Source organism: Crinia signifera, chromosome 1, assembly GCF_055691185.1.
Source record: "Crinia signifera chromosome 1, ASM5569118v1, whole genome shotgun sequence".
NCBI classification, from domain to species: Eukaryota; Metazoa; Chordata; class Amphibia; order Anura; family Myobatrachidae; genus Crinia; species Crinia signifera.
Genome location: NC_139217.1, coordinates 130,595,716 through 130,622,063, shown reverse-complemented (window position 1 = coordinate 130,622,063; position 26,348 = coordinate 130,595,716).

The window sequence follows — 26,348 nt, the reverse complement described above, 5'->3', positions numbered from 1 at the left end:
AACTTGAATGTATTCCTTTCCTTTAGGTCTGACCAAGATCTCAGTCAGCATATTATATGTACACTGTAGCACTCTTTTAGATTGATGTTTTTTATGTGTAGTTATTAAACTTGTATTTTGTTATTGGGAAGAATAGTTTCCTACATTTTGAAATATCTGATTGAAGAAACAACTGTAATAAAAATTGTTGCCATATTTATTAATTTGAATATTTGCATACATCTGAAATTAACCTCTCCTGCAGCGGGCAGAGGAATCGGATTAAACGGGCCCAAAATGATTGTGTTTAACTGAAGATTTGAATCTGAAATGCGGTCCTGTGTGTATCACATTGGAGCTTGAGATGATTACTGCTGCACCGAAGATCTATCTAATCCTGCAGCCAGGAAAAGGATCATATATGATACATCATACGCAAAAGGACCGCATACCATATATATCCTGCCACCCGGGAGCTGCCTCGCGTAGGTGACATGCTCCATTTTTTACTTGCCGTTTTTGAAGAAGATGAAGACCTGACAACATCTACTAATTTCCACTACACTCCCTGAGTGGGTCCTAGAGCCATATCATAATTTCACTGAGCTCTGTGGGGATCCCATAAAGATACAAGTAAATGCTTTCATGAGCCTTAACCCCTTCGGGTGGTATGCCCGGAAATATTCCGGGCTCAGCTGCGCTGCAGCAGCGGGCTGTCCCGGAAAATTTCCGGGCATACCACTAATATAGAATAGGTGCGAACAAGTGGAATAGCCTCCCATCAGAGGTGGTAGAGGCAAATACAGTAGAGCAATTTAAACATGCTTGGGATAGACATAACGACATCCTTAGAAAGAAAGAAGGATGAAATAGGGTTTAAGGGTAAATGGATGGGCCGGATCAAATTCTATGCTTCTATGCTATGGAGACTGTACTACAGTCCTCAAAAAAAAAACTGGAATCGGAGTGCATTGCCACTAGCATCTAGCATCTGTGGAATGCATGTAGATTCACACTTGTGCTTAAAAGATGTCACTATGGATAAGGGAATATCTTTCATTTTTTTGTCCAAATTATTCTCATGGCACAAATCGGGCGATTTGCCAACATCAAACTAATATTGCAAGATGGCAGGCCCTGCTAAGAAAAAAACACAATGCACAATGTTCTATGTACTCCACTACATGTGCATGTAGATCAATGCACTATGTAAAAAAAAAAATCTTCAAAATACAAATGACAGCTTCCCTTAATATGTCACAAGAAGTGATAAATGTCTAAAATATTTGTTCGGTCTTCAATTGAAATTCTTTCTTTAGACTCACTGACGGGTAAAAATGAGAATTACCTAGCCACACCTTCTATAAACACATGCATACATCCTGTAACAACTGAAAACACTTCCTTCCACAATTTACAGTTCAACAGTTCTGTCCTAGACATCTGTCTTGCATGACCTAATGTTGTGACATAGCCTGTCAGTGGTCTCCGCTATTCTACAATTGTTTGAGTGTCTGGGACTTGAGCAGAATAATCTATTACTGTCTGACGATCTCTTGACAGATTTGTTCTTGTTTATGATGCATTTAGGTTTATCGTAGTAGTGGAATTTTGTGAAATGTATTTTGAATAAAATTTAATTATAGTGTTCATGTGATTTTTTTTAGAAGATATTTTGAAAACTCATTATTTAGAAGGTTTAAAACATGTCAGAGCAAGAGTTTGTTCCATACTCACAAACATATTCAACAAAATATATTTTATAAGTATGTCGGATAGGTGCAATAATCTGTGTGTTTTGTTTTTCTAAAAAGCAAACATTGCCAATATAAATCATAAGCTGAGTATTGTATTAGTTACTGTGATAACTAGCGGTTGTTGTACAATAATACACATGGAATAATAGCAGCGGGTGTGGTATAGGGTACCGACAGTCGGGATCCCGACAGTCATTAGCCCGATGTCGGGATCCCGACTGCCTGGACTCAGACAGCATGATGAGCGCAACAAAGCCCCTTGCGGACTCGCTGCGCTCGCCACGCTGCGGGCACGGTGGCTCGCTGCGCTCGCCACCTATTATATTCTCCCTCTATGGGGGGGCGTATTATTTCCAACCTGTTAAGGCATGCTTGCCTAACATTCTGGAATGGCAGGGAGGCTCCCAAAAATTTGGTGGTCCACCCAGCCCCCCGGCAAGGTGGGCAAGTCTCCTGCTTTCCCTGGAGGCCCCCCTTTGCCATGCACAACAGAGTACAAGGAGGAGGGGGCAGCAAAGTAGGGAAATATGCCCCAAGGGAAAGTATGGAAGTGAGGTATTAGAAATTCCACAGCTGCCACCTGCATTAAGCACAACAAGTATCCTCATAGACAGCCTTGATTTTTTGATAGGCAGACTTGTTGGTGACCCCCCCCCCCAGATCCCGGCACCATAGGTAGCTGCCTAAAGCAGCTCCCGATTGCCCGCTAGGCGGCCAATAGAATCATTCAGTGGAGAGGCGCGGAAGATGAAAGATCTCTGTGCCTCTCAGTCCGTGAGCGGGTACCGGCGGCTGACTACGGCGGAGACACAGAAGCTGACGGGATCTTCACCACAGGACCTAGTGAGTAGGATTTCCTTCCACAGGTTCCCCCTATGGATTTCATTGGATCCTGAAGCACTGGAGCCCCGGACTCTGAAGCCCTGGACCCCCGACTCAGCAGCCCTGGAGCCCCGGACTCCGGGACCTGCCTACGGGCTCAAGATAGGTAAGTATCAGTATGTGTGTAATGTATGTATTAAAGTTTTATTTTTCTGTGTTGTCAGTGTGTCATTTTTTTACTGTGCAACTACAAGTGCCAGCGGGCCCTTTAATGTCCCGCAGGCTGGGACTTGTGGTTCTCCAAGTCCCAGCTTGTGGGGGAGGCTTGCTGGGACTCATAGTTCCAAAGTTAAAAACAATAGTTTTTTATTCTATTTTTTGACACTCAATCAGCCGGGTGGCCTGGTGGCCACCGGGCTAGGCCACCACTCCAGGGCCACCGGGGACAGCACCAGGCTTTAGGTTATTGGGGGGTCCCCACTCTCCCAGGGCCCCTGGCCAGGCTGACAGGTCAGTAGGTTGATGTATTGGCCGCGGGAACTTATATAATAAGTGTCCCCCGGCTGTGACATTACCCTGCTGGCTGGTTTGGCCTGGGGCTGGTTCTTAAAATACAGGGGACCCCTAGTAATTTTGTCCCATATTTTGGGAACCAGCCCAGGGCCTGGAGCCTGGGGCTGGTTGTAAAAAATCGGGGAACCCCTATTTGTCAGGTTTCCTGATTTTTTTATTACTGGCCCGGCTCTTTCAGCCTGGTGCTGGTTTCGGCTGTGAGGGGGACCCCACACCGTTTTTTTTTTTTTATTTATTTATTTTTCAATTTTTTTTTTTACACCTTGCAGCCTGCACGGATCTGACTGATCCGTGCAGACTGCCTCCACTAATTCATATTAGCGGCCGCATATACGGCCAGCTAATACGAATTAATAGGGTTACAAAGCAGTCGTATTTGACTGCTTTGTAAATTAATTCCCCTCCGGAAAACGACATTGCATATGACGTATGCAGTCGTATTTATTCGTAGCAAGAATACAAATACAATTTTATGTATTCGTATTCTTAGTAAATTTCCCCCTATGTGTCCAGCAATGGAGGCAGAAATAGGGGAAATAAGAAACGCTTTCTATTTGATTGCTATTAGAACTATATGCAAATGTGGCAAATGACCAGACAAATGCTAAAAGCTGTGTAATTCAGTTTACAATCAACAGTGGAAGAGAACACTGGACAGCCAGTAAAAGCACTCTCATACTTAAAAGGCTCCAACTCCAAGTTTGAGAAAACTGAAAGCTTGGAGATACAAGAGTTCTGTGATGTTGACTGAGGAGTAGATTAAGACAACAGGTGTTCCTACAATGGATGCCTATTTTCTTCAGCTATAGCTGGCATTACCCATCACATCAGAATCCCAGCAGCTGTTCTTTAGTATATATGTAAAAGCAGTAAGACCTGAAAACAGGGTTTTTATAGCATTTCTACCTTAGTACATCCAGCCCAGAATGTGACAGGATGGAAAAGGCTTGTCTTCTAGCAGCAAACATCATGGTAGACCTAAGGATATTGCCGTAAGACAGCACTCTCCCACTCAGCCACCCCCCTTTCTCTGTCCTCCCAAATATTTCCTACTCCCACCCTGCAAGTTAATCTCCCTCTCACCCAGTGCCCCCTTCCCCCCTCAGTCCTTCCTCCACCAAATGGAGGGGTGACACTAGGATTTACTACACCGGGTGACTCCATACCCATGTGACGTCCCTGGGCCTCCCTTCCTCTCCCAAGTCTTGCCCGCAGTGGTACTCTCTGCCGGTGAATTTCTGTCCCAACGGTGCCGTGGCTGTGAAAATTCTTGTTAGTGGGGTAGACTGTGAGGGGACTGACTGGGGCAGCTGGACAGCTTGGTGTGTTATAACAGGCCATCTCCAGGCAGCTCCCGCTACTGCACTTGGGCAGTAGCGGGCACTTGGGAGATACCCCTGGGCAACAAGCATATAAATTCCACCTGGCAACGAGCATTTAACCCCCCTAGGCAATGACCGTTTAATATCCCATGGAAACTAGCATGTTATCCCCTGGGAACAAGCATGGAACCCCTGGCAACGAGCATGTAGGTAAGCAGCACTTACTGTATGTAGCATAATTTGTAATAGGCATTACGGTGTTTGGCATAATAAGTAATGGACATTATGGTGTTGGCTTAATGTGTAATGGGCATTTTGGTGTAAATTTTTCGGCGCACAATGTTCCTGTTTATGGCGATTGTTGTGAATTTTGGCTCAATCAGTGTGGCATTATGTAAATTTTGTCTCAATCCCTATTGCATGTGAATTTTTTAGCTCATTCCTTTTGGCATCATGTTTAAGGAGCAATTGTAATGGGGTCTACTATTTTGTTGCATAATATGTAGAAGTGGTATATGGTGTGTGGTATACTACACTCAAGGACACACCACCTTTTTGGTGGCCACACCGCCTTTTTCGGAGGGAAACGCGCGCGCACAACTGCATCCGAGATGGTGCCCCCTGTCATTTTCTCCTGGATCCGCCCCTGCAGACAGCAATGAGAGAGATCTAGGCTTAACTGTGCTGCCAGGGGCCATAGCATATCAGGGCCTTGTACAGCTGTGCAACTGGATACCCATGTTCATAGGTGCCGATTTATGTTTTTGCTGGTGGTTGCTCAAGCCAAAAATATAGGGAAGTGGCATCATGGGAAGGGGCATGTCCACAAAATAATATTGATTTATATTACGCAGCACAGTTGTCTCCAATATTCAAATTATGGCAACAGTGCCAAATACATAAATGCCCCCACAGTGCCAAATACATAAATGCCCCCACAGTGCCAAATACATAAATGCCCCCACAGTGCCAAATACATAAATGCCCCCACAGTGCAGGTACATAAATGCCCACACAGTACCTGTGCCAGCGACGAGGGAGGGGGAGTGCAGTGGGACATGGGCGGATGGGCCGCTGCTGAGCCGGTGGGTGCTAATCAATTTCCGTGGGTGCTCGGGCCCTCAAGCACCCACAGAATTGGCACCTATGCCCATGTTGCCAGGCCTGACTACAAACATGAGAGTATGGCATTAAAGCTGTTCATGCTTAAGAATGTATGAGCCTGGTTTGTTTAGAATATATATCTAAATGCAATATATGGCAAATAAAGTTAAAACACAAAATATGATCATATATTGCCTCCTAAAAATAACATCCATTCACCGTCATTGTGATGCCTGATTGTAATTTACAGCATTCACTATAATTACACTGTGGGGGTTATACTGGTTGAAACGTAGCGCTGCTTCATTCGAATCTCTGCGTGTCATTTTCCACCCGCCATTTCGCATTTGCCACCGCCCCCCATTGGCGGTGCGAATTCCCCCGCACAGTTGCAAATGGATGTTTAGCATAAACAACCATTCACAGCCTATGGTGAAACACCCACAACATTTGATGGTCACTGACCATCGAATGAAGTGGAAGGTGCATGCATATCTAAGTGACTCCGGTACTTGTGTATTAGCACGGCGCCCACGATTTCCATCTTATGGCATCTTTTACAATTTAAAATTGTATACCATTGTATATGGCATACAATGGCATACAATGAGATGAGATGAGATACGATTTTAAATTGTAGAAGCACACTAATGGGTGTTTTCAATGTTAATTGGCCCCCCTATAAGATTTTTAATTGTATAAGCACCATGATGGGTACTTACAATGTAAAATGCACCCCCACACCACCCCCACTATCAACGCCAACCCGAAGCGTGGCGAGCGCAGCGAGCCCCCGAGGGGCGGCGGTACGCGTCCTCTGACCTTTTCATACCCCCACTATCCATGTCGGCGTGGAGTTGATTTTATATAGTGTGGCGAGCGCTGCGAGCCACCGAGCCCGAAGTGTGGCGAGCGGCCGCGTTTTACTTTACATAGGGGCGGCGGTACGCGTCCTCTGACCTTTTCATACCCCCACTATCCATGTCGGCGTGGAGATGATTTTATATAGTGTGGCGAGCGCAGCGAGCCACCGAGCCCGAAGCGTGGCGAGCGCAGCGATCCCTGCGAGGGGCCGTGTTTTACTTTACATATATTACGCATCCGCTCGCCACGCTTCGGGCTCGGTGGCTCGCTGCGCTCGACACACTATATAAAATCAACTCCACGCCGACATGGAAAGTGGGGGTATGAAAAGGTCGGAGGACGCGTACCGCTGGCCCTCGCGGGCTCGTTGCGCTCGCCACGCTTCGGGTTGGTGTTGATAGTGGGGGTGGCGTGGGGGTGCCTTTTACATTGTAAGCACCCATTAGGGTGATTATACAATTACAAATCTTATATGGGGCCAATTTACATTGAAAGCAACCATTAGTGTGCTTATACAATTTAAAATCGTATCTCATCTCATCTCATTGTATGTCATATACAATGGCATACAATTTTAAATTGTATAAGATCGGGTCCCTTCGCATCGCATCTCATTGCACACCATATTAAGCCTTATGGTATGCAATGCGATGGGCGCCGTGATAATACACAAGTACCGTGACTCCCAGGTCACTTAGATTTGCGTGCACACTCAACAGGAACTGGGCAGACAGCTGACATCCGGTGATTTCAGCTGCCCGCCCCCGCGTCATAGGGTAATTTCCATGGGAACTCCCAGCGTTTTCATGGGAACGCCCATGAAATGCTGGGCGCTCCCTTAGGCAAATCCCCTGGCCCACCGCCCCACACCCCTCCCCTGCCCCTTACTTGCAGTCTTGGGTGTGTGCACCCGGAAAACAGTCTGTTTGCCATGGCCGCACTTACCCGGCAAATGCACATGCGCACAACCAAAACATCAGTGCTTCGTACGTGCGCACGTGAGGATGCGAACTAACCAGAATAACCCCCTTGGTGTCCATTAAATCCACTAGACTGTATTTTGCATAAATGATTTCAATCCAACAGTTACTGTATATTTAGATTTATTTTGATATTGCTCCAAATAATACAAAAGGCTTCCATAACATTCCTCATTAGCATACCAGGCAACTTTATCTAGCTGTGACAGATGTGACAACTTTATTCTAAAAGTAGATCAAAACTAAACTTAAAATGTTGGCCGATTACCAGATACACTTAAAAAATATGAACAGTGTTTTCTCTTCCATTAAACTTTTATAACCTGTCGTCTACGTTAAGCTACTTTTTTTTTGGATTGGCATTCTTATTTTTCATACTACTGAATTATAATAATAATTATTATTATTATAATTACATTTTATTATAAGGTGCTACAAGTGGTACGCAGCGCCCTACATACTGTATAGCACATATTAGAACAATACAGGGTGCACAGAACTTAACATAACATAACATTGATAAAAGAACAAAAACAGAGCACAGGTAACAATCAGCAGAACAATTCTTAGTACACAATACAGCTGAGATGTAGTGAAGCAGATGAGCAGTCTGCATGTTACCAGGGGTAAGTAGTTAGTGGTAGAAATGAATGAACACAAGTGAGAAGAGATGCAGGTATAGAGTGTAGGTGAGTAGCTCTCTTACTACGTAATTGTAATGCAAGAGGGCTGTGATAACAGGAGGGAAGAGGGATCTTACAGTCTTAGAGGGAGGGGGAGACAGACAGGCGAAATGAGGTGCAGGCAAGGAGATCTGAAGGCAAGAAATGTGCATGGCAAGGATGGCCAGTGGTAGGTAGGGAGAGAAGCCTCAGTATTAGGTTATGCCACTCATGAAAGGTACCAGGTGGGGCACCCGTACTTGGCACACTATGTAGGATTGCTCTGGGTAGAATAGGTCATCCCTAGAAAATGACAGGGGGGACACCATGATAAGAGAGGGGATGGGAGGGGGTGTTAGTGGTGCAAGTGTATATGCTAAGAGAGCGGAGGAGGAGAGCAGAGAGAGAGCGTGGGAATGGGATTAAAATAGGTCCTGGTATTTAAAGTACACAGGCCCACCTTGGCGTAGAAAGTGAAGAATGTAGTTCTGTGCACGCACACTCTGGAAAAGGGGTGTGGCCACTCAAAAGGGGCATGTCCTTGAGTGTAGTGTACCACATCATATACCACTTCTACACATTATGCAACAAAATACTAGACCCCATTATACTTGCCCCTTACACATGATGCCAAACAGAATGAGCCAACATTTACATAATGCCACAAGGATTAAGCCAAAATTCACATAATGCCACCCGGATTGAGCCAAAATTCACATAATGCCAAACGGATTGAGCCAAAAATAACATAATGCCTCACGGATTGAGCCAAAAGCTTGAGACCCCCCCCCCCCCCTTAACTGGCTATATTGTTTAGCCGGCTATATCTTCAGAACCAATTGACCCATTTACACGAGACCAGTATTATATTAAAGAATTTTCGAGTGGGCTTCGAATGATACTGGTCCCATAAACTGGGCCAGTTAGTTCCAGAGAAATCTGCCCTCAGAGAACATGAACAGCCATGAAATTACATTTCAAAAATCGGTTCACCTGCAATAGCTCTGGTATCAGTTAGAAGACCTGGTGATTTGGATTCTGTGATGCTAGGGGGGGGGGGGTGCTCCGACATGGTAACGCCCCGTGTTTCATGGGTGGCCCTATGCAAACTCTGTGCATTCCCATGTAAATGCTGTGCTGGGGGCGGGTGGCTGACGTTGTCATGACATCAGCCACCTGCCCTGTCTTCCCGTATTCCGCAAATATAAGTCAGTCTCCACTGTATTATATTTGCAACCCCGGGGAAACCATTTGGTCGCCAACCATTGAATGATTTCTCCTGCTCACATGCGAGCCAATGTGTCTTCATAACACATCCCCTTGCATAGTTGCGAGGTTATACAGTGGCGGGGGGTTCAGTGGGGAGGGCACTCTGGGACTTGGTAAACTGCAATCTTTGCAGCTTACTTAGTCAACCATAATCAGGCTCACAGTGTAGCTGCTGCCTGCAGGGTGTGTATAGTAGAGGTATGAAGTACCACCCCATTTACACTTTTTACACCAACCAAAAGTAGAGTGCATCTTTGGCTGATTGAAACCAGGCAAAATGCAGGCTTGAATTCACTCATACTGTGAATAGTGATTAAACACAAGCAAAATTCAGTGTAGAATTTAGCCAGCCACCACCCTGTTGTGCTGGATCCAACCGCACCGCACCACCACCCCTGTTTTGAGCATTTAATTTTTTCAAGAAAACCTGAAACAACTCGAATTTAATGTATCTGAACCGAACCAACACCTGATCTCAATCCCCCAAGGAGATCCGATCTGATACAAATCCAGTTTGTAATGGGGGGGGAAGGGGATGGGGCCATTATTCTGGGCACGGCCTACTGGGAGTCATCCACATTAGATCTATGGCCAATCCAACTGTGCAGGGCCGGCAACAGATATCTTGGGACCCTGTACAATGATATTTTGGGGCCCCCCACCTAATCCCACATCCACACAACCCTCTTCTAAATGAGCCTCATTTAACCTTTTGCTGCTCCCGGTCATGTTTTCAGGTGCGGACTTCTTTCATTCTTAGTCCTTGGCCTGGTTCCTGCTTCCTGCTTGCTCCTAGCTGCTGCTGGCCTGCCACTTTCACAAAAGAACACCAAGCACTACGAGCAGGCAGGGCAGGTCATTTGCAGAGTGCAGAACAGACTGAGGCCACAGCGCCAAGCGGCAGGTACGGCTGTGTGCCTGTGGCCTCAGGCCATGCATGCACACAGAGTAGATGGCTCTGAGCACCAAGTGACAGGGCACACACACAGTAGATGGCAGTGGCACACAGAGAGTCAGTCAGACTCAGCCACACACAGATGGTGCACAGTTGATGGCCGGGCTACAAAGGTCACTGACAGGCCAGCTAGTACAGGTGGTGGCCGCATCGGGGAATGGAAGCTCTGGTGCCCTTCAGATTGCTGGGGCCCATCACACTTGTCCTCCTTGACCCCCCCTGTCGCCGGCCCTTCAACCGTGTAAGAGTTTAATTCCATTTTTCTTTTAATGATCTCTGATTTTTTTTTATTGATTTTTAACTGAACTAAAAAGCAGATCTCTAATTCTTTGAATAGTGGTCTTTAACTCTCTATTTAATTTAATTGGATAGTCTGCTTAACTATATGGAGCTTTAAAAAATAATTGGACTTTTGGCAATAATATAAATATACCAATAATATCCTATTTGCCATTTCATACAAAGGGAACCACTCACAGTAAATTGCATTGTGCAAAAGACATGTAGGTTATATGGAATTATATTTCTTTGAAACTATGAAAAGTCTTATAGTCTGTAATAATGTTATTTTTTTTCCACTTTTATTTGAAACACTTGTTTATAGGATTTATTAGGCAGTTGTGTCATTGCATGATACCAAACAATACAAGAACAAATAATTGAACAAATAAATGCTAGCAAAACATTAGAGCTTTTTATAATAACACATGTCATAAAGCACAGTTTGTGTTCTGAGCTAAAGGACAGAGTATATAAAGTTAAGCCCAAATTGGCTTCACAGCTGTATGAAAGGATTTAACAAAGAACAAGGAAGAAGAATATTTCTGGAAAAAAAGTAATGATAGAATAAGGTAACAAAAGGTCATGCTCTTGCAATAAAGGTGGTAGTTCTACTTTACAATAGGCACTGGGTACTTTCTTTTTTACCTGTGGTTAAAACAATGAGCACATTCTGATGTATTTGTGACAGTTAAAAATATTAGAACTGCACAGATGCTCAAAAGCATTTCAAGTAGGTAGCGTATACAAAACAGGAATGAATGCACAAATATAACATCTCCTTTTCCTCTGGGAAATAATGCAATATTTATCTTTACAGTGTCGACTACATAGTGCAAGTGTGTGTGTGTGTGTGTGCAGGGGGGAGAGGCAGTGGTGGCTCCAGAGGATGGGCTGCAGCAAAGGTCAAGATACAAATAGGGGAGCCCCACCACTGAGGGGAGGTGGTGATGGATCGCTTCGCATATATAAACGTACATGTTATGATATTGCTGGATGAGCCTCTTTGGGGATTGGCATAATCACTCTTAAGACAAGAGGAAGAAAAGAAAAAAGCAGCATTCGATAAAAATAGTGTACTAAGAGAGTTGAATCACTAAACAAGTTTAATAAACATAAATAAATACATAAATAAAATATGTTGTTATGTTATAATAAAAGTTAGGACCCTACAGTAGGTATGGTTGGACTAAAGTAATTGGATTAAATCTGCACTGGACCAGAGTCAAGTTCCACAAACTTGGTCAACTCTAGATGCCACTGGAGGAAGGAATCTGGAATATTTCCAATCAATCCTAAATGGCCAATCCTCACTAGAGAGCATGGCTTGATTGTCCAGGTAAGAAGAGTGGATGTCTCCAATTGGCCAGTGGGGCAAGGTCAGTTGATTCAGCAGGCAAGCGTCCAACAAAGTACTGTACCTAGTGTAGTCCTGAAGTCACACCGATGTGACTTCAGGACCTCTACACTAGGTGGTGGAACTTGTTAGTCACGGGCCTAGATCCAAAAATATAATTTGGGCCTCTCATCTTCCCCAACCCAGGAAGTCATTGCTGGTCTGAGCAACAATGGGCCCTTTAGTCCTCAGAGGCCCTGGTGCAATGCACATGCTACACCAATGGTAGTTCCACCTCTGACCTGCATGCTCTTTCATCCTCAAATACCCCCACCCCCACAATGTCACAGAGCTGCTCCATGTCTATGGCCCAGGACTGTCACAGTGTTCCCCTGGCTACTCTATAGACTTTAGCACCAGCAAGAGAGGATTGTTAAGGGGAATGATGGAAATGCCTTGGAAATGTGGTCTGAATGAGGTAGGCCCAAAGAATGAGTACAAAGCAGGGAGGGATCAGAAAAGTTATCTTTCTTGCAAAAGCTGCCATGTAAATGGCAGCTTGTAATCTCTACCAGGGGCTTTAGGCCATCTCAGATTAATGTATTGTTACACAATTATGTTTTGAAACATTGATAAACTCAATTATCAGGTGCTCAATAAATTGTAATAATTTACTTCAAAAAGATAATAATCTTAATATAACCCACATAGTAGAAAGTAGGGTGGCCAATCCTGTGCCCAGGATTGGCGGGATCCCGGGATTTGGCCCGGGATTGGTCAAAGGACATGCTGTGCAGGTTGCAACTTTGCATTCCAGCACCCGACAGCAGCTCCCAGCCACACTGCCCACCCTGCTGCTGCCCATGTAAGTAAATGTGCGGGGCAGCAGGTGTGGGAGGGACGGGACGTGTTTTTTTGGTACTTGTTTCCTAGCACGGCGACTGTTGTGGGTGATCGCAAACTTAACTTAAGGTATGTGATGGACACGACCAACGGGATTTTGGGGCTATTTTTAGCCTTTTCCCCGACAATTAAAAAATTGCATCCGCTCGCCACGCTTCGGGCTCGGTGGCTCACTACGCTCGCCACACTATATAAAATCAACTCCACGCCAATGTGGATAGTGGGGGTATGAAAAGGTTGGAGGACGCGTACCGTGTACCATCGTGGGGTGGCGTTAACAATGGGGGGCCATTTGACCCATCGGGGTGGGGAAAATTGGGGTCTGGGGGGCATTTAACATTGGGGCCAATGTAAAATCGGGTCTCAGGGACCATTTTACATTGGTTCCAATGTAAAAATCGCGTCGATCGCGTCGATCACATCGCATGTGATTTGGTTGTGATCGACGCGATTTTTTGGGACCCGATGGATATTCAAACCCGGTTCCCTAGCTGCAAGTATCTGGTGTGACTGTGAATCTGCACCAAAAATTATGTTAGCATATCTTGCTTGCAGCAAATTTCCAGACCACAAGCCACAAACTGTTTGTCAATAAAGCTACAGCGCTTCATAAAAAATAATTCATACAATCTGGCTGAATAAACCAAATACCATAGATATTGGATTGATAGATATGAATTATTGGAATTATGATCATAAAAATATAACTTTTAACATAAATGAAAACAAATGGCCACCTGTAGCATAAACACAAAATTACAGTAAAACACCTTTTAAAATGAAATTGATATAAAGTTTCACATGCCTATATCATACGCAGGTCCCTTTAAATACCTATAATTGGTTGATACCTTGATTAATAAGCTCTTTTTGTAGTCCACAAAGTCTATAGGGAAATGCTGGTTTTTTTTTGGTTATTCTGTAGTGTTCCCAACAGTATTTTTATTAATCAGCATGCTCCAAGGTAATGCTTCGAAAGCTAGTACACTACTTTTTACAAACATGCACAAACACTTGCCTCTGTGATTGTGCATGTGTGAGATATAGAGATTTAGTTTCAATCACTGCCAACAGATGACAGTGTTTCCTAGACACACGGACACTAATATATATATATATATATATATATATATATATATAGATAGATAGATAGATAGATAGATAGATAGATAGATAGATAGATAGATAGATAGATAGATAGATAGATGATTGGGATAATGGTAAATGGAATGTTTGGGTGTGAATAACACCACCATTGCCAATGGTGGCAGAGAATCTTTTAGCAGCAAAATATTGGGTTGGCTGGTGTGGCACTGATGTAATGTTCTCCCCATACTGTTAATCCACCATTGTGGGAGATTCCGCTGTGGAGTCAACGGAGGTGTGCGGCTGGCATATGATCAGCATGGAGCTGAAGTCCGTACTTATCACTGTGCTGACATTAATGCTCAGCTTGCTGATATATTAGCATTCCTCCCATGCAGGTGTACAGATGTAATCATGCTCTGTCTTTTTTTAGGCTGATAAATCAAATTTCCTTGTGCAAGTAATCCACAGAAAGGTACAATTTAATAATGCTCAATGAACTACCGTATATACTCGAGTAGAAGCCGACCTTTTCAGCACAATTTTTATGCTGAAAAAGCTTCCTCACAGTCTAAACTACAGTTACCGTATTCACTCGAGTATAAGCCGAGGGGTCTTATACTCGAGTGAATACGGTAACTGTAGTTTAGACTGTGAGGAAGTGGAGCTCCAGGCCTAATGCTCCTTCCCACAGCCTTATTCCCCTTAACTTATAGCGCTCTACCTGCTCAGCTTTGGCTCCATCGGATAGCCAGATGTCCCCTGGGCATATCGCTGTGTATCACGGACCCGGCGGACTGGTTTTCAGCTTGCGGCCTACCGTGACTGGTAAGCTGGGGCCTAAATTTCGGATCCAGGCCGGGAATCGGGCTCCATGCCAAAAATCACGGACTTTTAGAGCCGGCGCTACTGACCCCGGACCTTGAGGGACTGACTACCCTGCTGAGGTTTACCTGGTGCCTGGCTCCCTGTACATGCTGCTGGGCACTGGACAAGAGAGGTGAGAGGCATTGTGGAGGACTTGCTTCCTTCACAGTGACAGCAGCCATCTTTGAATCAATCACTCTCTCCTCACTGTTAACACCTCTACCATGGGTCCCACAACTTAAACCTCCCCTCAGTGTCAGTGTGTGTGTGTGTCAGTGTGCCTTTACAATAAGTGTGTGTGTGTGTGTGTGTGTCAGTGTGCCTTTACAATAAGTGTGTGTGTGTGTGTGTGTGTGTGTGTGTCAATGTGCCCCTAGACCCTGTACAGTGTGTGAGTCAGTGTGCCCCTAGACCAGGCATGCCCAAACTGTGGCCCTCCAGCTGTTGTGAAACTACACATCCCATCATTCTTTGCCATAGGTTTAGCATTCCCTAATAGCAAAACTGTGGCAAGGCATGATGGGAATTTTAGTTTCAGCTGGAGGGCCATAGTTTGGACATGCCTGCCCTAGACCCAGTGCATTTCCCACCCTAGGCTTATACTCGAGTCAATACGTTTTCCCATTTTTTTGTGGTAAAATTAGGTGCCTCGGCTTATATTCGGGTCGACTTATACTCAAGTATATACGGTAATACAACTGTAGAATAGAATGTACATTTTTTGTATAGTAACTGCATAAAACAATTCCTTAAACAATTTAGCAAGTACTGTATGTTTCACTAGCATTCTCTAAAGTAAAATACTCTTTGGCAACATGAAAACAATGCAGAACACTGGTATATACTGGAGAACAATTTTCTTGTGTAATTTGGCCTTTATCTCTTGCAAGTCAAGCTCAAATAATCAGTGGATCTTCTTGACAGGCAAATTGAGATCCTGGCTAACTTGACAAGAAAATTAGAGTTAATTAGCAATTACCGTATGCAATGCTATGGGCATATCTTTAAATCACTTACATTTTTATCTTTATCACATTATTGTTCTAATTTACAGATGGTACAATTGTAAAATCTTTTCTATCGCTAGAACAGCTTTTTAACTTCATTAAACGTTGCCATCAGGTGTCCTCTTTATACAATAAATTCCATTCAGGCATTTTCTTTTATTTCATTTGCTTGGAACCTTTAACTACACTGATATGTTTAAATGTTTTAATCCACATAAAAAAATACACAGAATTGAAAGAAGGAATTGCAAGGAATTACTGAAGAATCTGCACATACTATACCACTGAATAAAAGCACCTCCTACGTCTCATCAACAAATCTGAACATGATAATTAAAGTAACCCATTTGTCAATCTGGGGAAGAAAATTATTGGGGAGATTTTTGGGGGCATACATTAGGCTGAATATGACAGAGGTGATAAGCATGTCAAATACTCTGGCAACATCAATTTTATCGTATAATAATATAATCATAAACTATCTGTAAATTGTTTCCCATATCTGATAACAAGGGGTAACTTGGATTTGCTAGGTACACACTATACAACTATTGGGCTGAATAAAATGGTCCAACATGACCAGAACACTCAACTTTGATTAGCCAAGTGTTCTGACTTGCCATTAGACATCGGCCATAAGGTCCTGAAATTGAACACTGGGAGTACAGTATCAAAATTGTTTGGTGTTCTGCACATACAGTACAGTTTATCCTAATTACCTTATATTCTTTGTGGGTGGATATATGCAAATTCAGTGTGGCGTGGCAGCAAATCAGTAACTATATTAAAAATAGTCCAGGCTGCTGATATTTGGTTCTTCAAATGACAGGAAAAAGGAGCCGAATGTCAGGTCAACCCCCCAGAAAAAAATCACGGTACTTGATTCCTAGCAGGGAGCCCAGTATGCTATTTGCGTACAGGGATATTATCCATACCAAAATCGCATTGCACCGCATGGGCCATTTTAGTGCCGCGCAATGCGATTTTTAGTGTAATTTATTCACTGCTCTGTTGGCCCCAGGGGATCGCATCGCACCTCCAGCAAAATCACATGTGGTTGCATGCGATTTTATAGGGTGCGATGCCATGCCATTAGCTATACACTTGTATGACATACAATAAGGTTTTAGTCACCCCCCCCCCACTATCCCGAAGCATGGCGAGCGCAGTGTCCTCCCAACCTTTTCATACCCCCACTATCCACGTCGGCGTAGAGTTGATCTTATATAGTGTGGCGAGCTACCGAGCCCGAAGTATGGTGAGCGCAACGAGCCCGTGAGGGGAGTCAGAATACTTTACATGTATTCCGTGTCCGCTCGCCACGCTTCGGGCTCGGTGGCTCGCTGTGCTCGCCATGCTATCTAAAATCAACTCCACGCCGACATGGATATTGGGGGTATGAAAAGGTCGGGAGGATGCGTTCCGCCACCGCTCGCCATGCTTCGGGGTGGCGTGGATAGTGGGGGGTGAGTAAAACCTCATTGTATGTCATTCAAGTGTATAGCTAATGGCATGGCATCTCACCCTATAAAATCGCATGCGATTTTGCTGGAGGTGCGATGCCTAGGGCCAACAGAGCTGTGAATAAATGACATTAAAAAATTGCATCGCATCACAATGTGATTTAGGTACAGTAGCGTACGTAGGAAAACTGGGCTCCTTGCTAGGAAACAAGTACCAAAATCACATAGTGTTTAGCTAGCTTAACCCTTTGAGTGTCAAGTGAATTTGTTTATACAGTATAGAAAATATAATCTTTTTTTACACATTTTTTATTTTCATTTATATAACAGATGTGAGCAACACTGGTATTAATAGTGGATATTTTGCACATCTCAGATGTTCTGATATTGGAAGATAGTGGCTGTGATTATGACATTAGGCCTAATTAATTTTTGTTAGCAAAGCAAAGAAATTAGCAAATGAAAAAAAAAAACATATTTCACTGCAAGTGGGGGTAGATGTAAGATTTGCAGAGATTTAGCTTTGGGAGGGATGTGTTCAAACTGAAATCTAAATTGCAGTGTAAAAATAACAGCACAGTTTATTTGGTATTTATATGTTAGTTGGGCGCCCACTAAGTTATTTGCTTAGTTTTCCGCGTCCCCTTGCGGGGCACGCTACGCTCGCCACGCTTCAAGTTCGTTGGCTAGCTGAACTCGCCACACTATATAAAGTCAACTCCACGCGGACATGGATAGTGGGGGTATGAGCGTACTAACTATAGTGGGCGCCCAACTAACCAGTTCAAACATGGTTATACAGCAATCACATATTCTGCTCTCTCTAGCACAATATTCATATAAGTTACTTCAAGTTACAGCAGTGCAGCATTTTAATTAATTTACTTCAATGGCGACAACAGCATAAACAATGGTGGGACAGTATTAATGTACATCGCCTACCCTCATAGTTGTTAGGAATCAGCTGCGAGGTAACATCTGGAATCATAACAGCGGGGTGTGATAGCAGATGGCTGGTGAAGGTGAGGTTAGCTTTAGGCACTAGTGAGGGGAATTATGGTTAGGCTGCTGGGAAAGGGGGGTTAGGGTTTGGTTGCTTCGAGTGATGGTTAGGGTAAGGAGGTAGGGAGAGAGAGTTTGGGTACTTCAAAGCCCTTGTGTGGATTCTCAGAATTGGGATGCTGGGGTCAGTCTTTTGACCACCCACATCCCCACTGCCGGAATATGGTATGTATTCTGGTGGGAATTCATTGGAAACAGTGGCGGATCCACCACAGTTGAAAGGGGCGGGTGCCCCGGGGCCCCCCACACATCAGGGGGCCCCACACTCCAGTCTGCGGTGACGGGTGGCAGGCAGCGGGGTCTGGGCAGCGCGGTGTGGGCTGGACAGTCAGCTGCGGGGTCCCTGCGGCTGATGCCGCAGGGACCCAGCCACTGCCCATCTGCTGCAGGGATCCAGCTGCCTCCCCAGCACTGCACGGACCATGCTGCCAGCGTGCACAGCTCCTCGCAGCAGCACTGTCAGGAGCAGGCGGCACTCTTTCTACTTGCCCAGCCCAGTGCTGCCTCATACTATCTATAACTGCAGCTGCTGGCATGTATGTCTGCTCCTCCCACCTCACATGCCGTAGCATGGTCTTTCTAGCAACAGACCTCCCCTAACCAGCGCGCACTTGGTACAGCCCGACTTCCGTTGTCAACCCTGGCAATGCGTCCTCCTTACAGGAGGGAGGGGGCAGGCCTGGCGACAGGGGGGGTCAAAGGGGACAACTGACCCGGGCCCCCGAAGATCAGAGGGGCCCCAAAGTCAGCCCCACTTAGCCGCCAGGCCACTCATCCCTGCAGCTAGCCGCCCAGCAACCGACTGCTGAGTGCAGCCGGCACTTAATTCCCCCTCCCTTCAAACAAGACTTTTCGCGGCCACGCTGCTGGGACTCGGGATGTGTGTGTGTGTGGGGGGGGGTGGGAGGCGGCAGCTCTAACTTCAGTGACGGGAGCTGCCGCTTACACACACTGACTACATGCAAACACAACCCCCCCCTGTGGCAACCGGCATCCAACCCCTGCAATGAGCATATAGGTAATCAGCACTTATGTGGTATAATGTGTACTGGGCATAACGGTGGGTGCTATAATGTGTACTGGGCATAACGTTGGGTGCTATAATGTGTACTGGGCATCATGGTGTGTGCTATAATGTGTACTGGGTGTATTACAGTGCGTAGTGTAATGTGAATTGGTACTATTATGTTTCCACACCCCTTCCCCACAAAGCCATGCCATAAATTTTTGGTACGCTGTCCCTGTCTTCAGGATTATGTCTTTTCTAGTTTTCTATGTATTCTGCTTTATATAAGTGGGCCGATTCATATTCCCCCCCGACCCACATGTGTCATTCCATTGGGACCCAGAAAAGGTCGGATAGGACCCCAATTTTTCTAAGTGAGGGGTCCCAGGGACCCACTATTTTTTGGAGGTTTTCACGATCATTGTGTGTGTGGCATAATATGTAATGGGCATTACAATGTGTGATATAATATGTCATGGGCATTATGGCATGTAGCCTAATGTGTAATGGGCGTTACGGTGTGTGGAATAATGCCTAGTGGGCATTTTAGCATGTGGCATAATGACTTAATGGGCATTACGGTTTGTGGTATTTTATAATGTGTAATGTGTAGTAGGTATTACGGTGTGTGGCATAATGTGTAGTAGCTATCAGTTCATAAGTGATAATGTCTGCGCTGGGTACAGCCATTATATGGGACTTCTTGCCCACCATCCATCCCTGCTACACATAACTACTAGTGCTTGAGGGGGTGGGGGGGGGCCCAGAAATATCAGTGTATGGGGCCCCAAGATTTCTGTTGCCGGCCCTGGGAGGGGGAGAGGAGACCCCCGGCTGCAGCATGTTGCCCGAGCAGTGACGACAGCTCCCGTATGTTCTACCTGCTGAAAATGCGCTGTATGTACATACTATTCATACAATCTGGCTGAATAAACCACATACCATAGATATTGGATTGCTAGATATGAAGTATTGGAATTATGATCATAAAAATATAAATTTTAACATAAATGAAAACAATTGGCCACCTGTAGCATAAACACAATATTACAGTAAAACACCTTTTAAAATGAAATTGATATAAAGTATCACATGCCTATATCATACGCAGGCCCCTTTAAATACCTATAATTGGTTGATACCTTGATTAATAAGCTCTTTTTGTAGTCCACAAAGTCTATAGGGAAATGCTGGGTTTTTTTTGGTTATTCTGTAGTGCACAGCACCTTGCAGCGGCACTGTCAGGAGCGGCCCTCTGTCTACCTGCCTGGCCTGGCAGCCCATGGGGGGTGGAGGAGGGGGACCCCACAATTTTTGTTGTCCAGGGCCCCCCACAGACCTTAATCCGGCTCTGATTGGAAAGGACAAACTGCAAACATATAGATAAACAGCCTGCTCCTTCTTTGGTGAAATTGTTATCAATGGTGGCAATTTCACAAATACACTTAGGTGGTGGGAAAACAAACATATCACTCCCAATATCTGAAGGTGTAGTTTTATTTTTATTGTGTATTTTCATTTCATGTAAATATATTTTTAAACATTGCCCATTTTTGCTATCCTCGGGAAGGCATCAGAGATGGTGACCAGTGGCAATCAAAGAGTAGTGAGATGTCATTGCAAAACTTGATTAGATTGGTCATAGAGTATGTTTAGGGAGAAAATTTTATAGAGGGTCAGTCTGCGGAGGGCATTACTATAGGCAGTGAATCACCACTGCTCACTTCATACACTGCCTCAGCCGATTGTCTTGGACACAGACTCTTGCCAGGGAGGGGCACACCACTAGTCAGTTGCATGGCGAGGAGCCATGCAGAGTGTGCTATGCTCCCAGCAGCTCTGATTGGGGTTTTATCAGATGCAATGGCCTGTGGGAGGAGGCAGGGTTTCATTAGGAGTGGACCCACAATGTTTCAGGGCCAGGATTTCAGCTGAGGTCAGTGGCATGTAAGTGCATGTAAGTGCCTTATGCCAGTTCTGCTGCTGTTTATCATTGGTGCTGTGGTGAGAACCTCTCTGACCACTGGTTGCAGTGTCCTGTAGCCTCTCTACCTAGCACTGCTATTCTGTCTTCCATGATTATTTTGGAAGTGCCTGGCCCCTCCCCTGGAGGATTAATTAGGGTCACTTTGGGGAAGGGGGTTAGGTTAAGGCACTTGTGGGGGGGGGGGCAGAGTTAGGCTGCGCGGGGGGAGGTTAGGGTTATGCTGCTTATATTTAGCCTATACTGTAGCTTTTTTTCCCATGGGGGATATTGTTCCCCCCCCCCCCTGTGGTGGCTATTGGGGGTGGGGCAGACATGAGCTTGCTTTTGGTGTCATGGCGCCACATTATACCTCTGGGTGTACACTAGAATGATATTCGGATGATTTGCTGTATTGGAATGACAAATCATCCTTCATAACATGCGTAGTGTGTACAGCCAATCTCGCATGGTCCATCGAGGCAATTGGGCATTGTTCTGGAGTGTACCCTCAATTACTGTAGTGTATTATCTTTGTCATCCATGGTTTACATCCAATATAGTGTATATGAAACAGTGCAGTTTTAGGAATGTTCGAATGAATATAGAAGTTATCCTCTGATGATAATCTTTCAGAGAATAAGATATACTGTATGCTCAGCTGAGCCAAAGATCAATAGATATTTACCACGGCCAACTAATAATGACTATAGTGGGATGATGTATGAAGCATAGATCCACAGCATGGACTGTTTGGTGAATGAATCACTAATTCATTTTTCCAAGAGCTGTTGCTCCAATCACATATCGGGCACCAATTACCACTTTGATGACATAGGTATACTAGTCATTCTGTAGCGTATGTAGGCATTACATTGTTTAAATGGTAGTTAATGCAGCTGCAGTCTAAGTTGTATGCTACTGAATTGTGAATTCAATTGTTAATTTATTTATTTATTTATTTGTAGATTTCATGCTAAACACACCACTCAATTTTTTATTAAATATTTCATATGAATTACTGTTATTTATTCACAACAAAGTCAAATTTCCATATAGGATATTAGATATTTTTATATATGCCAAAGAAAATGAATAATATTTCTGCGTTTGACAGCTGTTTTTATGAATGTTATGGTATGGTCATCTATCAGCCCGACATGGCTTGTTTTGTCAGAAAGATATGCAAATACAACATTTTAAAATAACAGTGTGCCAGCATTATAATTCAGGTATTTTCTACAAACAGGAAATGCTATTTAATTTTGTATTTTTCAAGTCAAAAATACAACTGAATTTATGTGAAGTGAGTGCTAGTAACACTCCCAGTAGTAGGTATTGCATGTATTGTATATCCAACCTATAGCAGCATACCAGCAGTATAGCCGAAGTGGCAGAAGTTCGTACCAGTTGCACGGTGGCAAGAAAGATATCGGTGCCCCCCCACACACACACACACACACACACACCACATATAAATATATATATGTATGTTATGTATATTATGTTAAAAGAGATTGTGACATCTTTGGTTCTGCTAGGAGGGGGAGTCAGCAACAGAATCATTATTTAAGGCTTTCAATTAAGTGATTCAAACATGCAGGAGAGGAGAGGTGCCCCCTTGAGAGCAGGAGCCCAGCGATAGATGACTCCATTGCCTCCCAGAGTTCTGCCTCTGAGTATACAGTATGTTACAGTATGTTACAAAAGGATGTCAGCAATTTTGAGAGCAATACTCAGACCATAAGTTTTGATTCAGATGAAAACTTCTAACAAAGATTTACTATCACTTCTTATGCCTCAACTAAAAAAGAACTTATCTACTGAGTCTCATCTTTGCCATTTAAGCTGTGATTTATTCAGGGTGGTAGTGTCCTAATAGTTTATGGGTTCGAGGAAAGAAGACATTGATCAATTCACAAGGGTTTTTCTTTAAATGGAGAAAGCACCAGCAACATCCATGAAAGGGATTTATAAAATAAAATAAAAATGTGGGTTTCCTTTTTGGTAGAGCCTTAAAATAGTTAGAAAATTGTTTTTTATAGAACAAGTGGATGTACTCAATGGCATAATTTTTACTAGGCACATGAGGCATGTGCCAAGGAACACCCCGTGCTGCCCCCACCCCACCCACACACACACACACGCACACACACCCCTCTTACACTGCCCAGTGCCCACCACATCTGAGCAGGTGTCCTTTTTATGCAGAAAGGAGAAGGAGGGTGACATGTGAGCAGGGGGCAGATTTACATGGGAGCGAGCAGAGCTGCTGCCAGAGGGAGGGGTGGAGCTACTGTAGATACATAGCTATCCAGAGAGTGCTACAGAACTACTCTGCATTAATGTGTGAGTGGGGAAAGTGTGAGCTATGGGGGGCAGGGACCTGTGAGGAGAGAAAAGTGACCTGTGGAAGGGCAGAGGGCAAGGAAAAACCTACGATAGGAGTAATAGGAGGGCTATGAAGGGGCAATCGGGGAGATATGAAAAAAGGTAACAATAAGAGACATACATTTTTGGGGGGGAGGGGGAGCAGCCAGACTGTTGTGCCTATGGGTGGCCTGGCCCCATAAATTCACCTTTGAAAGTACTTGAGGGGTACTCCAGGAATGTGGTACCTTGTGTCAGGGGACATCCCTACTGCACATGTACAAATGTACAAATTGCAGGTGATTACTGTCTGTAGTGCTGGCCACCATGGGACTTTGGAGGGTATGAATATTTATATGGGTACGTGGTGTTAAGTGTGGGTACAACTGGACCCAGGCACCCATGTGCACTGCATACTCTGTACCCTTACAGATATCAAACTCTTAGGTGTGGATGGATTTGAGGTAGATTCAGAAATCACTTCGGACAAAAATACTTCAGGATGAAACCAAGCTGCTTTGAAACAGCAGTAGCAGTGATGTGTGAAATGAGTACCATAGTCTAAGTCCACAGCTGTTAAATATTTTCAGGTTGCACAAAAATCCAATGTAGAGATAGCAGTGGTAATCAGCCAGGGATTCCAGCAAGACACAGGTGGCATTCACAGCAGTTATTAGGTGCACAAATCACTAAGCATATATTAAGAAGCAACTATTGCAAGGAGAAGTGATTCTGGTACTTAGCTGAGAGAACAGCTTCAGAAAACAAATATTGGAAATCAAGAACGGTTTCTAGGAACTGGGACCAAATAACCAGGCTTCAACAAGAAGCTATCATTGGCAGTGCTGTGGGGATGTGAATGCCTTTTCTCAGGGACGCAACTAGGGGAGGGTTAGGAGGTTGCATGGCCTGGGTGCTGCATGTGATACCTATATGTGAATGCAAGGAAGGAAGAGAGGAAATTAAGCCAAAATACTGCCTTGCCCCGGGTGACAAAAATCTTACTTTCAGCCCTGGTTAAGCAGCTGCACATAGATAAAAGCTGCTAATTAACAGTTGGCACCAGGAAATGCTGCAGCTGCCTGGAGTTCTGGTTGCCTAACAACTGCCAGGGGACAATGCTAAGTGACTGGCATAATGTGGCATCCTGGTCACCGAGCAATGGTCAGTACACAATACAAAGATGAGAAGCAGTAAAAAAAAAAAAAAAAGACTATATACTGCATTATGTTTTCAGTTAATGAATATTTCTGACCAGTTCAACACCCAGCAATCTTTTTTAAACACTTGTTTGTCTTGTGGATCTTTTCCACAGTCCATAATGATGACTGGAGTACATAACAAATCATTCCTGTTCATGACCTTTGTTAGAAACAAATTACTGGCCCCAGATCTTTAAGCTTGGAGAATAATGGGGGTGATTCATCAGACTTTGCTAAGCAGCGGTGAATAAACGCCAGCCCCCTTTTGCCCTGCTAAGGTCCCCACCGGCATGTGAGTGGATGTTTAATGTGGTCCTGTAGAAGTGGGGGAACTCCCTTCCCCTAACACCATTCCCCCGCCTCGCCCCCTTTAGGCAGATCCTAGACCAGTTTCAGGGAATTTGCGCCCTACCTCCCATAAAGGAATAATAGTCCCACAAGGAAGGGGTGTGGTCACACAATAGTAAATCAAATTAAAACTACAACACACAGTAGCACAATCATATACACATTATAACGCCTGTAGTTCCATTGATTCATATTAAATCACACAGTTAGTGGGGCAGATGTATCATTAAGCGTTTTACGTTTGTGAAATAACGAGTCCCGCTTCTCCTGCATAACGAGGAGAAGCGGGCACTCGTTATGGGGAGATGTATTAACATCCCCCAAGCCGATAAGGAGAGCCGTTATTCCCAGCGTTAACGGCTCTCCTTATCGGCTCCCTCGCCGCCCCGCACATGCGCACTCCCCGTCGCCCCCCCTGCCCGGCTTACTGGGCATGCGCGAGATCTCGCAAAAACCGCGAGATCTCCAGCGCAGCCCAAGCCAGACGCAGGGGTAGCGTTGTCCCCATAGTGGGGGATAGGACAATGCTAGCCCTGAGCTGGCTAAGCGGCCGGGGCGAATTAACGCCTTGAAGGCTGTTAATACATCGCCCCGGCCGTTAATCCCTGGGGGGGATTGCAGGGACAGCCCCGCCGAGCGTAACCCGGCGGGCTGTCACTAGCGCACGTTAGGTGCGCTAGTAATACATTAGGGACAGACGTAATCCCCCCCAGTTAACCAGCGTTAAGTGCATTTTTGCACTTAACGCTGGTTAATACATCTGCCCCATTGTCCCTTATACACATAGGGCCTTATTCTAGTTCACTCTTAGAGGCAAATTCCTTCTTAGCTGGACAAAACCATGTGCACTGCAGGGGGGCAGATGTAAAATGTGCAGAGAAAATTAGATTTGGGTGAGTTATTTTGTTTCTGTGCAGGGTAAATACTGACTGCTTTATTTTTACACTGCAATATAGATCTCACTTTGAAGAAAAACCCCACCCAAATCTAATTCTCTATGTACATGTTACATCTGCCCCACCCAAAGTGCACATGGTTTTGTCCAGCTAAGAAGGAATTTGCCTCTAAGAGTGAACTAGAATAAGGCCCATAATGCCCATAAGCAGTTATGCTGCTTATATACACCTGCCTCTGTCACTCCAGCAGCTCACTGTCCATTTTCCTCAGAA